Genomic DNA, 15,315 nt, shown 5'->3' with positions numbered 1-15,315 from the left:
GAGTATTCACTGTTCAGCGCACTGTTGGATGCTGGCAGGTTGATCCTGCTGAGCAAGAGCGCTCTGTGCGTCGAAATTACCGCACCCCTCGAGGCCTGTAGCGTCGGGCGTCCCCCCACCTACGCCTCCGGCCGTCCGCGTCCGCTGGGAAAGATGCCGGCTCACGCTTCGGGGGATGTGACGCGCCTAACCGCCTTTGTTCGCGTATCGATGTAATGGTTTGTAACGCTTGTTACTGATCGGACGCGTTAAAGAGGCATCGCTTTGGGTGGAGAACGCTCCCATTGCGGATGGCGGTTGCATGGACTGTGTTTGGAAATTATTCCCGCATTGCATTTTGACCCTGAGGAGACTAGCGTCTCGGTTTGACCGCATGCTAGCTCCCAGTTGGCCTTGCTTGAGCTGTCAGCGTGGTTTTGAGCTTCGTTAGTTGACAGCGTCTCAAGGTACGGATGCGCTCTTGTGGTTCCGACCAAGATCGCTTTGAACGAGTACCTTGTGGCCAGAGGCTACATTTAGGGGCTAAGCCCACTAAATCGTGCCGAATACGCGATGTCTGGTGCGCAGATATTGGAATCCAGAAAGCCACAGAGTTACCGTTTTCACTTTATCAGTGGCTGTGCGTGTGTAATGCTCCGTGGAGTCCAGTCTGACGCGATGGGCATGACCCGTGCGTTTCTGGTTGTAGAATCGTGAGGTTGATTCCGTTTAATTGTGCGCACAGTTGGTTCCGGATCCTCACACCGCCATATCGATGGTTGAGCCTCGCGGCGGGAGTCACTCTTTCATTTCGTTTGTAAGCGCGCGCTTTGCACTGCCGCCAGATGCAGTACGGTTCTCGGCCGTGCTTTGGTTCGCGTTGGGACGCGAGGGCGTAGAGAGCGTAATTGGTCGTGCAGAGGCCTGGATTAGAGATAAATTATAAATTTAGGGGAGGAAAGACAGCTAGGTGAGGAAAGAGCTGGGCTCGTGCAGTCAAAACCTGCACGAGGGGAGTGGCGGTCTTGCGAGGATGTGACGAGTGGTGCATAGTTTTATCCTGTACAGATGCGCGGTTGGCCCGGGAAAACGTACGGTTCACGTCGGCGGGTACGTGCCCGGAAAGCCTAGAAATTATGGCAGCGGCATGGCCGTCGGCGGCCTATAACTGTTGTGCGTTGGGTCAGCCCGTCGCTGTACAAACTGCAGCCTTTGCATGAATGGGTAGCGGGTGTTGGAATGCGGCGGTAAATGCTGTAGACACTCCGACGCTGCGGAAACTGTTTATGCAGAGCAAATATAGTTTATTAGCTCGTCCATTTCCAAGACCGGCCGGTTAGATTATTTGGCATTTCGGTATCGCGCTCGTTGTGTGGAAGTTGAAAGGTGCGCGTGTGGGGTACTTACATTGGTTCGAACCCTGCCTGCCCTCACAGTCGCAAGAAGACTTTTCAGTCATGCGGCGCGTTGACTTGGCTGGGGGCGAGCTTTGTGCGTAACCTACTGCGTTTGTATGTGGACACGTTGCTCGATTCGAGAACGTTGAAGAGTCGCGAGACGCGTTGACGGCGTACCTTTATTGCTCGATCCCGGCCGGCCTTGACATCAGCTGGAAGACTTTTTAGTTATACGGTGTCGGGGTTTGGCCGGGGGAGAACTCTAACGTGCGTCGATGCGCTTGTCGCGGTTGTCGAGCCCGTGCGGGGTTCGGTGCGGACCGCCGTTACGCGCTCGTCGCTCCTGTTGGGTGGTCACCTCCAAGCGGTGAAGCGGTAACGTCTGTTAGATGCCCAGACGTTAAGGACATAGCCGTGTAAATAGGCTGTCCGTAACCTGGATCTGCTGTTCGCACGATCCAGGTACTGTTCCTTTTGTACTGGTGTAAGTGGCCGGTACCACGGAACAACGGCCTCTCAGTAAGGTGATTACTCCTTCTGATGAAGGCGTGCTGCGTAGCTTGGCTGTAGCGTGTTTGTAGCTCGGGTGTCGCGAACGCCGAGTGCATGGGTGCCTGTCTTGGTTAACTGCTACTGTTGACAGCGTGTTCCTTCCGAGTCGCACCTCGCGAACGGGACTGGATTTGTGACCGTTTCTGTTTTACGGAAGGTTATTCTTAGTTTTTGAGGTTTTGTGCTTGCTTCGCGAGTGTGTTGGAGATTAATATTGTTGTCAGAGGTGTGCGGTTCTGACGCTCTGGTAGATTGCTTACTGTTTTAAAAGAATGCGGTTGAGTTTGATAGGAGCAAATGTTGTATAGTGGGCGTATGTACGATTTGAGTATACAATGAGTGCTCATACTTTTTAGTTAAGGAATAGTTTTCCTCTTATGTACCTCTTGAACGTGTAGCGTGATGTTCAATTCAAGCTTTATTTTCCAGATATACACTTGATGATTGCCTGCGTGCTAGTATTGAGATGAAAAGTTTTGTTATTATTTCGTGGCATGTCCAACGATCGAAAGATTTTGGTTTCGTCGCGCTGTCTGATATAGCGTGCCGCTATTCGTTTTGCGCGATTCGCTGTCGGTTATATTAGGGACGGAAGCGAACTTTAAGTGCCGGCGTGTTGTGTGTGCCTGAGTGCCCGTCCGTGTTGTGAGCTGTGGTGCTCCGGACCAGTTCGTGGACCGTGCTCCGTCGGTCACGAGCTTCCCAGTGAATCAACGTTCACCGCTGACCTGCTTGGTTTGATGCCATCATCATCATTGAGGGTGCTCGTCGTCATCGGCGACACTCAGCTGAACGAGCTCCCTCCCTAGGGTCCTGGGGACCACGCAACCTCAAGCCCCCCGGGGTCCGAGCCTTGAGGGAGGGGAGGTGTGGGGACCCTCTCCCTGGCTCCTCTGCTCTCCGTGACCTTGCCGCTCCCTGCCACCGTACTGTCGGGCGCTACTTCGTTCCCCGTGACCTTCCCGTTTCCCGTCGCCGTCCTGTCGCGGAACGTCCGAGCTCTCCGGGAGGAACGGGGCAAGCGCCCTCTCACCCAGCGCTGACGTCGGAGGATCGGCTCGCAGCAAGGTTCCCGATTGGACGGTCGGCGGGACAAGGGGGAACGGAGACAAAGGAAGAGGGCTTGGGCTGCCGACTTCACAAGGGACCGGTCACGGAGGCGAGCTCGGACGGCGCTGGGCGCTGGCGCAGGGAGTGCGGGCACTACGTCGAGTGGCGGACTCGACGAACGGACCGGACAGCGACCCTGGACGACGACGTCCCCATGACGCGGTGTGGACGACCACCGCTGGGACTCGGAGAAGCTGCTGTGGCAGCGGACTCTCTCCCGGCCTCGCTGATGACCGTCCCCCGATCCCGAAACCCCCCAAGGCAATGAGTGAGTGAATAAACCCTTTTGCCGAGAGCGAAGTATTGCAGTGTCATATTCATCCGGAGACAGGGTTTGTGGGAATCGGAGCTAGAAGATGCCCGCAACCTACAGGGCTGTCAATAAGAATTTTTACAGTCGCTTGCAGCAAAGATATAGCTTGTAACAAAACTAAAGAATTACTAAAATGCTCATATATTCTTTAAATTTTAAAGCTGCTTCGGGCATACCAAACTCCATTATACTTATTGCATAGCAATCCAAATACCGTATGGTTTTTAGAGAAAAATATTCCAGTGTTCCGTAAATAAGTCCTACTTTTCATTAATTATTAAATGACTCCTAGTTTCACTCCCTTTTTACGAGTTCAAACCTCAAACCGCTATCACCCCATGAAATTTGTTTTTCGTCAAAAAAATATGGTAGAGGGGCACCACAAACATTACGTTGAAGAGACATTAATTTAATTTTAGGAATCAGAGGTGGCCCTGGGACCTTTGGCAGGGCATGAAGAAGTCCATGTCGCCTGATGCCGCCCGTCGTTTAGGCATCGCGTTTCGAGCCGCCCTCGGGTACAAAGGGCACAACGGGCCTGCTATGGCTACGCGCTGGCGGCACCTCCGATTACTTACACGATACCCGCCGTTTCTTGCCTTGTAGCCGGAAAGACGGACAAGGGGAACCGGCAGCAAACTCCCTTTTTTCTTTGGATCTAATCGTGTCAGGTATCGTCGCAGTTGGCGTGCTGTGCGGCGAAGAGGCGTTAAGAAGTGACTCCGGGTTGTGGTGCGAGAGTTCAACTTCAAAAATTGTTTTCTCGCTTTAAACAAAAAATACTTTGATTAAACTTTCAGAATCAAAATACAATCGATTGTTCTTCCAAACCCACCACATTTTGTATTTTTACTTTAAATAAACGGTTGGTTATGAGTCAGAACGCTTTTTTTTTTGCAACTTAAGGATTTTTGTTTACTGCAAGATATTTAAGTGAGCGGTTTCAAACATTTTTATAGATTATATACCTGCAGGGCAACCAGTAAAAAGTTCTATTAAGCTCCGTCAGTATTTAGATATTTTTTAATAAAATAAAAAAATGTTAAAATTTTCAAAAAAAATGTAGGTTTTTTTTAATATTGCCGCGCGCGCAGGTAGCCAAGCAGGCAGCGCGATCGTGGCCTAACGGTTATCGCGCTTGCCTTCCGCGCAGAAAGCCAGGGTTCGATTCCCGGCCGCGAAGACGCATTTTTGTGGATGTTCTGGTAAATTCGAGAACCGTGTGGGCTATTTCGAGGTTAGAATGTTCGACCGCCGAGCCTTCAACGCCGATTGTTCCAGAAGCCCACGCGTGTACAAAAGGGGCTCCGCGTGGCAAGCCGGAGTCAGTTTTCGCCCCAGCGTTCGACTCTGCTGTCACGCCGACTTCGACGCCCGCGACGCTCTGCTTTATTCTGTTCCCTTTTTATTTTTGGCCAAAAGTTCGCCCCATTAAACGTTTAGTTTCTCCAGTTATTATCGCCTCATCACTTGTCATTCGTGATATTTTGATGGAGGTGCGGGATAGTGCATTCTATACCCGTGAAGCGTACCCCTCCGAAGACATCCCGGCCAAGCGACGTGCTCAGCCCCGGAAGGCTACATTTCGTCGAAGACGCCGAAGCCCGAAGAAGCCGTCGTACCAGAGGTCAGTCTCCTTAACTTGGTCTCTTGCACGAGCAACGGAAGAACAAGATCCCGACCATGACCACATCGCCCGTCGTCGTCCTGCCCGTCGCTCCGCGGACACCTGCTCTCTTCCTCGGCGAGATCTACGAGCTACGAGGACGTCGAAGACTGGATCAACCAGTACGAACGCGTGGCTCGCCACAACGGGTGGAGTGAGGAAGAGCGCCTGCAAAACCTCTATTTCTCGCTTGAAGGAACCGCAAGGCGCTGGTTCGAAAACCATGAAGCTTCGTTGACCTCGCGGGACCTTTGCAAGAACGAGCTCACGCGAACATTCGCCAGTCAACACCGAAGGGAGAGGGCCGAAGACCTGCTGCAATCGAGGACCCAGGGCCCCAATGAAAGCGTCACGAGCTTTGTGGAAGACGTGCTTCGCCTGAGCTCCCGCACCGACCCTCAGGCCACCGTGGGAAAGAAGCTGCGCATTTTGATGCGTGGCGTGAAGGACGACATCTTTGGTGGACTCGTTCAAGGATTTGTCACGGAGGCGACGAACATCGAGCGTGCTCTGCAGGCCGAGCCAGCCACTACCAGAGGCTACCCGGCGTCAGCGCGGTTCCGCAGTCCCCTTGCAACCTTGCCCACGGCATCCCGGGCATTCGAGAGCTCATTCGCGACGTCATCCGAGAGGAGCTCCGAAAGCTGCTACCCGCCGCTGACCGACCAGCTTCGCTCTCCATCGCCGAGGTCGTGCGGGAAGAGGTGCAGAGAGCCATTCAGCCAGAGGCTCCCAGAAGAACCGACGCCAACTTACGCCGGAGTGGCCCGACGGCCACCGCCTCCTCCTCGCGCCTATGTCGCGCCGCCCCGACGCCAGTCTCCTGCGCCGCAGCACGACCGACGCCGCGACGACCAGGTCCAGTACGCCTGCCAGGCGCCCCGCGCACCCTGGAAGACCAACGTGTGGCGAACGCCAGACCGACGCCCTCTGTGCTTCCACTGCGGGGAAGCAGACCACACCTACCGCCGATGCCCATAAAGACGACTCGGGCTGCGCGGGTTCCACCTTAACGACCCGCGCCCTCGTTATGGTGAACGCCCTCGGGAGATCGACGAGTACCTGCGACGACCACAGTCCCCCAAACCTGCGTACCGCCGAGAGTCCCGGTCGCCGTCGCCAGGACGTCCAGCTTCGCCGATGCACCGACCCCGACGTGAAAGCCTGTCACCCCTCGCTCCTCGCCGGGGAAATTAGGCGCGGCAACCCCTGGAGGTGAAGTTGCCGAAGACGACCGACGCCTAGATCCTCCACGAACTTCAGAGGGCCCCCACTCAAACGCCACCAGAGACCGAAACGACGCTTCTGCAACGGTAAAGAATAACCTGAACATCGTTATCGACGGCCACGAAGCGTCGGCTCTCGTCGACACCGGAGCAGACTACTCCGTCCTGAGTGGGAGGCTCTCCCAACGCCTTCGGAAAGTGACGACGCCGTGGGATGGCCCACAGATACGGACCGCAGTGGGACATCTTATCACGCCAGTCGGAAGATGCACTGCTCTCGTCGAGATTCACGGCGAGAAGTGTCCAGTAAAGTTCGTCCTTCTACGAGACTGTGCGAGAGACGTTATACTCGGAATGGACTTCTTGTGCGAATACGGCGCCGTCATCGACCTGGAAGCCAACGAGTTGAGGCTGCGGAAACCTGTTGTAGTGCTCGAGGATCACAAAACTACGGCAGCCACGTCAGCTACAGTGCGCGTACTCTCCGACCACGTGAACTTGCCACCACGCTCGAGTGTACTTGTGCCTGTCGCGACTCAAAAAGGCATCTGCGGAGAAGCTTTGCTGGAAGGTAGCGTCGAACTGCTACTAGCAAGAGGGATCGGCGTCGCAAGAGGCATCGCGGAGCTCCACTACGGACGCACTGTTGCACTCGTAACGAACTTCCGACAGGAGGCTCAGCACCTTACGAAAGGCACCGCCGTGGATCACGCCGAGGAACTCCCCGACTCAGCCGCTATCACCGGAGTATCAGAAGATCTCTTTTCGTGGCCACACGAGACAACGCCGCCTTCGCAGTTCGACATCGATCCAACCCTGCTTACCCCACAACGGCGACAACTCAGTGACCTTCTCGCCGAGTTCAGTGAGTGCCATCTCCACGTCGTCAAAGGTGCGCCAAACGACGGTTGCGAAACATCGAATTGTTACTGATGACAACGCACTTCCCGTTCATCGATCGCCGTACCGTGTTTCGGTGAAAGAGAGAGAAGTCATCCAGAAGCAAGTTGAAGAAATGCTCGACGACGACATCATCCAGACCTCAAACAGTCCGTGGGCTTCACCGGTAGTCCTGGTGAAAAAGAAGGACGGGACTCTTCGGTTCTGCGTGGACTATCGTCGACTGAACGCCGTAACAAAAAAGGGCGTCTACCCGCTGCCCCGCATCGACGACACTCTGGACCGGCTGCGCCACGCCCGATACTTTTCGTCGATGGACCTGAAGAGTGGGTACTGGCAGATCAAAGTCGACGAACGGGACCGTGAGGAGACTGCCTTCGTCACGCCGGACGGACTGTACGAATTTAAAGTGATGCCGTTTGGACTGTGCACAGCACCGGCGACCTTCCAGCCCGTAATGGATACCGTCCTCTCAGGCTTGAAATGGCAAAGCTGTCTCGTCTACCTCGATAACGTCGTGGTATTCGCAAGCGACTTCGACGAGCACCTGAGACGTCTGCGACCCGTGCTACGGGCTATCTAGAATGCTGGCCTGACACTAAAGCCGTCAAAATGTCAGTTCGCTTACGGTGAGCTTAAATTCTAGGGTCATGTCGTGAGTGCTGAGGGTGTAAGCCCTGACCCGGCAAAGACATCCGCTGTCGCCGCATTTCCGAAGCCATCAGACAAGAAAGCCGTAAGAAGATTTCTTGGACTGTGCGCTTACTACAGGCGTTTCGTTCGCGATTTCGCCAAGATTTCTGCACCGCTTACGCATCTGACGAAGGACGACGTGAACTTCCACTGGGGGAGGAGCAAGAACAAGCGTTCAACGAACTGAAGGAAAGACTCCAGTCGCCCCCTGTCCTCAGACACTTTGATCCAGCAGCGGAAACGGAAGTTCACACGGACGCCAGCAACGCCGGACTCGGCGCGGTACTCGTCCAAAGACAAGACGGAGCAGAGACGGTGATCGCTTACGCAAGCCGGGCACTGTCCAAGGCAGAGAAAAATTACTCAACGACCGACAAGGAATGTCTCGCTGTCGTCTGGGCGTTAACCAAGTTCCGACCGTACCTTTACGCGATCCCGTTCCGCGTTGTCACGGACCACCACGCTCTCTGTTGGCTCGTCAACCTCAAGGACCCATCAGGACGCCTCGCTTGCTGGAGTCTCCGACTGCAAGAATTCGACGTAACCATTGTGCATAAGTCTGGCCGCAAGCATAAAGACGCCGACTGTTTGTCTAGGGCCCCAGTCAAATTTCCTTCCGACAGCACCGACGACGATGATGACGACCGTTTCCTCGGCGCGGTAACAGATACCGACATGGGAGCACTTCAACGAGACGACCCGGAACTTCGCGCCGTGATCGACCACCTCGAAGGTCAAGGAAGTTCAGTTCCGCGAGTCTTGGCCCGAGACTTACCAAGCTTCGTTCTGCAGCGAGGCGTGTTCTTCAAGAAGAACTTCGGAACAAGCAACCCTGCCTGGCTGCTGGCTGTTCCGGCCAGCCTGCGAGAAGAAATCTTTCAAGCATGCCACGACGACCCGACGGCTGGACACCTTGGCTACAGCAGGACGCTCGCCCAGATTCGTGACAAATACTATACTGACCGAGACTCCCGAAAACCGTCCATCTGTACACACGGTCGTGCCATGAGTGCCAACGACGTAAGAAGCCTCCGACGAAGCCAGCAGAACTCCTGAAGCCGATATCTGCCCCGACTACTCCCTTCCAGCAGGTCGGAATGGACTTACTTAAGCCGTTCCCAACATCGACGCAAGGAAACCGGTGGATTATTGTCGCGACCGATTATCTTACACGACACGCCGAGACGAAGGCCCTTCCATCAGGCACAGCGGTTGAAGTCGCCAAGTTTTTCGTCGAGTCCATTCTCCTTCGACACGGCGCACCTGAAGTGCTGATCACAGATTAAGGATAATCTTTTATGGCCCAACTGATTCAAGAAATCCTTCGTCTCAGCCACAAAAGCCATCGTCGCACCACGGCGTACGACCCGCAGACAAACGAGAGACTCAACAAGACCATCGCCGACATGATCTCCATGTACTGTACGTCGACGTGGAGCACAAGACATGGGACAAGGTGTTGCCGTACGTTATGTATGCGTACAGTACAGCGGTTCAAGAAACCACTGGAATGACGCCGTTCCACGATGCTCGACGCCATGCTGCCTCACGTGCCTACCGACGATGGCAACGACGACGCTCAACTGATCTCTTAACGCACCGAGGAAGCTCGTCAGCTGGCCAGAATCAAGATTCAAGACCAACAGTGAGTCGACGCACACCGGTATAACCTTCGTCGCAGGGACGTCCACTTCCAACCCGAAGACCGGGTTTGGGTGTGGACACCGTTACGGCGCCGCGGTCTCAGCGAAAAACTGCTGAAGCGCTACCTTGGGCCTTACAAGATCATACGACGCCTCGGAGACCTGAACTACGAAGTGCTTCCCGACGGAACACGACCATCGACAAGACGTCAGCCGCGACCCGAGGTGGTGCACGTCGTCCGACTGAAGCCGTATTACGAACGATAGAACTTTGCACTCTCGTCGACGAGTGAACTGTGGCTCGCGATTCTGCTGTCCTGTTGTAGTGGATATGTGTTTTCGTTTCGTGCTGCATCGGGACGATGCGTTTTTTAAAGGGTGGAACACTGCCGCGCGCGCAGCTGATCAAGTAGGCAGCGCGCTCGTGGCCTAACGGTTATCGCGCTTGCCTTCCACACAGGAGGCAGGGTTCGATTCCTGGCCGCGGCTATACATTTTTGTTGACTCTGTAATGTGATGTTCGGGTGAATTCAAGAACCGCCTTGCTGATTCGAGGTCAGAATGTTCTTCGCACCGAATCTTCTACATCGATTGTTCCAGAAGCCAACGCGTGTACATAAGGGGCTCCGCGTGGTGAGCCCGAGTGAGTCTCCCCCCGCCGCTCGAACCTGCTGTTACGCCGACTTCGACGCCCGCGACGCTCTGTTCTTATTCTTGGTGTTCTCTTTATTTTGGGCACAAGTTCGCCCCAGTAAATGTTAATTTCCTCCTTTTTATTTATTGTCCTTCTAATCACCACCCGTGACAATATTGCCACGAGAGAGACAATCTGTCTTGCGTTGCTCGGGCCTCGGATTGATTCGGATGTCGCTAGGATAAATTTTAACGCGTCGTTGGGAGAAAGAGGGAGGGGGGGGGGGAGGGGGGGGGGGGGGATTGGCTAAGAGGGTTTACCAAATGTTTCGAAATACCCGTTTTCTCTCTTTTTTTTTTTTGTGTGTGTGTGTGGGGGGGGGGGGGGGGGTTGGGGCGAGTAGCTCTTGTTTTCGTGCCGATTTGTAACGGCCTTTCCGCGTAGGCGGTTTCGGCACTGGGCGGTTTTGTGGACTCGGAGGCAAATAAATTAACACTCAAAACGAATAGCAATAAATTGAAACAAACGGCGCCGAACTTAACACGCGTCACCCGACACCCAGGGTGGGGAGCTTCTTCAAACCGATCCGAACCGCGCGTCCGCCCGACGCAACCGCTGTGGTCGTGGTTGCGGCGGCCGGGGACCCTCGAGGACCATTCTGGGTGTCGTGTTCTCGCGGAGGACGCCACAAGGCGAGTTCGAGATCCCGTGGCACTTGCGCGCCCCGGCTTTTGCTTTTTGCTTTGCATTTTTTTTTTAGGGGCATGTAGTTTTCGATGCTGCGTGTTGATTATAGATAGCGCCCATTTTCCCCCAATTGCCGATACGCGAAAAACAATAGGCGGAAAGCTCTTTATAACGTCACAGATCTGTCGAGTAACCACAGATACCCTTCATCGGAAATCACACGGCACGCAAAAAAAATATAGAACGACAAATATTGACGCGTATATGGACGAGTCGCGCGAGTCGGCGCCGTATATTACGTGAGCACCTCTCTCCTTCGCGGAGCAACTGCCAACTCGCAGACGATACTGCCACGCAAGCACGGCGCTTTAAAAAAAAAAAATCAGCTTGACCTGCACTTTTTGCTAACGTTTCAAAAGCAAATCTTTTTTTCTTTTTTTTTTTTCATGTACTGTCCAAGAGACTTAAACCCGAGGCTACACCCTTACAGCACCCTTAGTTTGAGTATAAAGATCCTTGTTAACCTAAAAATAGGGCGTTGTTGCATGGATCACCCTTCATTTTTGAAAAGTGTGGAAGAGGGTGCCGACGCAAACACCCTTTACGAAGGGCGTTCGGCCTTCAAGAACAGCTTTAGCGAAGTTTGTTTCGCCGACTTTGTCGAATAATCATTGCCTGTATCAATACGTTTTACCTGGAGATACACTCCAACTTCGATATAATATACGTGTTACGTGAAATATTGATGAGACCAAAGCAACATACTTGTAACCTTCGTAATTCCGGAAGCGTCCCCTGTAAATCAGTCTCTGTCGAGTATATATAAGGCGGTGGAGCAGTCAACGGGGTAGTGAAGAGTGTAGCTTTAGCTGCTACTAGCGGCAAGCTTCCTCACGCCGCACGCGCCGAGCGAGCACAGATAGCGGTGATAGCTCTCAGCGCACTAAAAGGCGCACTGCCGAAGCTTGGGGAGCGCCGAGCGAAGGGCGTAAACACATTGCAGTAGGCCACGCACTCTCGCCCCTAGGCTCACTTCCAGGCGGCGCAGCCTGTACCGCGAGCCACGCGCTCCTCTGTTCCCTTTCATTTTCCCCCGATAGTATGTGTGGCTGGCGCATGGTGTGGTGCATCGAATGGTGTATCCACCGGGTCAAATATAGTGGGATTGGGTTGCAACATCTTTTTTGTAGAGCAGCCGGTATCACGTTTTCTTTTTTATTATTATTATTTTATTCCTAAAAAATATGGAGGAGCATTTATTCCTTTTAGGTCTCATCCGGTCGAAATTAGTCATCACCAAGCATCACACGCGATCTCCTTAGATTTTGGTGAACTCACAAAATGACACCCTCCATTTCGCCTGACGTCCGGACGCAGCGGACGCTACGAGCTATCAGCCAATCCCGATCTGTGGACGTAGCCCGTGATCCGCTTTCCGAGCGTCACTGTGCTCCTGTGACGCCCCTCTTTCGAGGTAAGAAAGTCACAACTCCCCAGATAGGATTTGCCGTCGATTAGAGCAAGCCCAGCTGTACACGAGTATGCAAAAGATTTTATACAAAGCAATAGAAATAAATCGAACACGATAATAAACAACGAGGCACTCGCGGACAGCAAAGGAAAGGAAAACAAGTGCAGGGGGGATACTAACCGCGGAACAAAGTAACGAAAGTTCGAAACGTCGAGGATGCTCCCTCACAGTCCCAGTCCTCGAGTCACAGCCCTGGTCGAGTCACACAGTCCCTTCAGCCAATATTCTCGTTGCTGCGTCAAAGTCCCTTCCGGTCGACGCCGAAAGTCCCGTCCGTACGCCGGAGATGTCGCCACCCTTCTGTCTCCCCTCGGCAGAACCAGTCAGCTTGGCTCTCCCCCCACGACTGCCCCTCTCGAAAAAAAATTGGCTTGCTCTTTATGTTTATACAGCCTTGATGGAGATGCGCCTCAACGGGTAATCGGTCTCTTAGCTGTAGATGAGAAATTTAGCCAGTGCGGTACAACCGCTAACCTGGGATTTTTAACGTGCATCACGCAGTAGTGATCACACGAACGCGTGCCGGTACGAAACTCATCCAGATCGAAACGGGCGGGGGCGGCGGGGATCGAACCCAGGAGGTTCAAAGCGCAAGCTTTCGCTCCACGCTCCGAGCTGAGACGCGTTAGCCCACTCGGCCACTTCCTCCCTTGCCCCTCTCGACTTTTTGGTTTCGCCTTTTAAACCCCTAGCTCCCGTTGCCCCCACCCTCCGTGAGTCTTGGAAGGTCACCTCCCGCGCGCATGTACACCACTGTCCCAAAGCCGATTGCCCCTCTCTTGCAGTGCTCGCAGCCAATACTTCGCACCCGTCACGCACACATATCACCGTTCCGGAGCCGGAGAGATTGCCCTCCCGTTGCACTGCTAGCGGCCAACTGGTCGTACCATTTTGTTGCGTTCGTCCGTTTTTTTATCGTTCCCCATCTCAGGGTTTACAAGATGTCGATTGATTCCCAGCTCGCCTGCACTCTCTCACTGCTTACAACGCTCCCACACCCCTGTCTCGAAGCATGCGAGATTTCTCCTCTGTCGCACGGCCGCGGCCAACGCGTCGCATCAGTCACGCACGCACACCAGTGTCCCTAAACGGGACGAGATTGCACTTCTTTTGCTTCGCTTGCGGCCAACGCGTCACATGGACGCACATCGCTAACTGACCCGAGGGCGCTGATCACGACGGGGTTGTCACACCTCCTCTTCAAGGTCATGTGACACGCACACGGCCTTCGATTGGCTCCGATGGCTCGTAGCAGCCGCTTCGCTCGGACGTAAGGAGAAACGGAGTGAAGTTTCCGGTTTCACCTCCGGTGACCAGGGAGGTAAAGACGGGAGCAGAACCATGGCCACCGAGATCCCGAAGCGCGCGCGCGCTCCGGGATCTCGGAGGCCATGGCAGAAACCGACATATCTTGAGCGCTGACATCGGCGGTCCCGAGAGAATAGAAGGAGAAAGAAAGCGACCGAAAACGGAGAGAAAAAAGAAGACGATAGGCTAGGCGTGTTCGATTGGCCGCAACGATTTGAGGGGTTGAGGATCTTCGAGTGCCAGTCAGCTTTATTTATTTTCATATAATGCGCGATGCCGGCGTTTCATTGCAAGGTAAAGAGCTAAATACAGACCTTACAGGTGATGCTTTGTTGCTCCTTTGTGTATTTTAAGGCGTCGGCAGCGATATGGGCCCATCGGGACCATCCACTGCAGGACCACTCATGTCAGCGTCTATGACCGCCGTTCCGAAGCGGCCTGAATGCACGCAAAAGCATGAGAACTTTACCTATCGATTATTGTGTTAACTCTGTGACATTGACGGAAGGCAGTGATTTCCCTACACCCCCCCCCCCCCCCCCTTTACGGAGGTGCGAACCGCCCCTTGTTTTTCTGAAGGCACCCCCTTGATTCCCAACGACTACTATATTCCCAATGCCCCTCCCCCCCCCCCCCCCCTAAAAATTTAGACCCCCCCCCCCCCCTCCGTGATTTCATTTCTGGGGAAACCCCTGACGGAAGGCCATCACACGTGTGCTGGGTCGGCGTTCGGCTGGTACTCGTGTCCACGCTGATTGGACACCGGTTCCAGCCGAACTCTGACGCAACACTCGTGTCCAATCTGCGCCGTTCACTGGACTCTGCTACATCACCTCACAAAAATCTAGAACCGCGGCATTGCTAAAGCCCATTCACACAGCGGCGTTCGATTACGTTACGTTGGCCGTGTTCCACATCTTACTCGAGCAGATCCGAGCTACTCATGCGGGTGGTATCGCGCGATAGCAGAGATAGATCGACGCCAACTCAGTTGGGAAACTCATCGGAGTCTGCTTTCGAGGACTGGCTCCAACCGACACCTTCTAGAGACTAAAGCCTGCGCGCTTTGCCTTATGACTTCACTTACGTCACAGCACCCAGGCGAAGCATTGAGATTCTGGAGAGAGTCTTCACCACCGAGCACCTGCGATGAGGCTGACGATGTCCGCCAGATTGCCCGGGCACACAACGTTTTTTATTATTATTATTATTTTCTTTTTTGTGCGTAATTATTTTTGTTTTTCTCGTCCGAAGCGGCGCATACAAAAGTGTGTATAGGTAGTAACGATGCAATAAAAAAACTTTAAAAAAAAGGAGATCACGCGACTTGACGAGACAACATTATCAGACGCCAGACGCCTCGCGTGCAAAGAAAAACAAAACAGTGAATTTGCGGCATAGAAGATCGCTGGGTATGCGGAGACGAGACACGGGCCTTGGTTTTTACTTCGTCCTTCGACAATAAGAGTGTTTACAGCAAATGTGATGGCCAATTCCTTATAAATGTTGTCTGCCGGGCTGTTAAAGAAATTGGGCCGGTAAACCAAAGGTTCACATTTTCTTCCTAGCGGACGAGCTACGCTGTGACCAAGGGATTAAGGCAAAACCACAGGAACACTCCCAAGTTACGACCTCTTCTAAGGTAAGTCAAGGGGTTTCGTAGCATTTTTTTACTA

The 15,315-nt window shown here is 53.7% G+C and overlaps 1 protein-coding gene across 1 annotated transcript in view; it reads right to left on the bottom strand.

Annotated features, from left to right (window-relative positions):
* Positions 1-12,664, bottom strand: part of LOC8052725 (ADP-ribose glycohydrolase ARH3) — an 87,499-nt gene extending 74,835 nt beyond the window's left edge. The window contains exon 1 of the mRNA XM_029969195.4: positions 12,500-12,664. The gene's annotated coding sequence lies outside the window, so the exon portion shown is untranslated. The remainder of the gene's footprint in view (positions 1-12,499) is intronic.
* Between the last annotated feature and the right edge of the window lie 2,651 nt (positions 12,665-15,315).

The sequence above is a fragment of the Ixodes scapularis genome, unplaced genomic scaffold (assembly GCF_016920785.2).
Source record: "Ixodes scapularis isolate PalLabHiFi unplaced genomic scaffold, ASM1692078v2 PGA_scaffold9__187_contigs__length_104089568, whole genome shotgun sequence".
Taxonomy (NCBI): domain Eukaryota; kingdom Metazoa; phylum Arthropoda; class Arachnida; order Ixodida; family Ixodidae; genus Ixodes; species Ixodes scapularis.
Note: the sequence above shows the minus strand (reverse complement) of the source record. Positions and strands in the feature narration are given on the sequence as shown.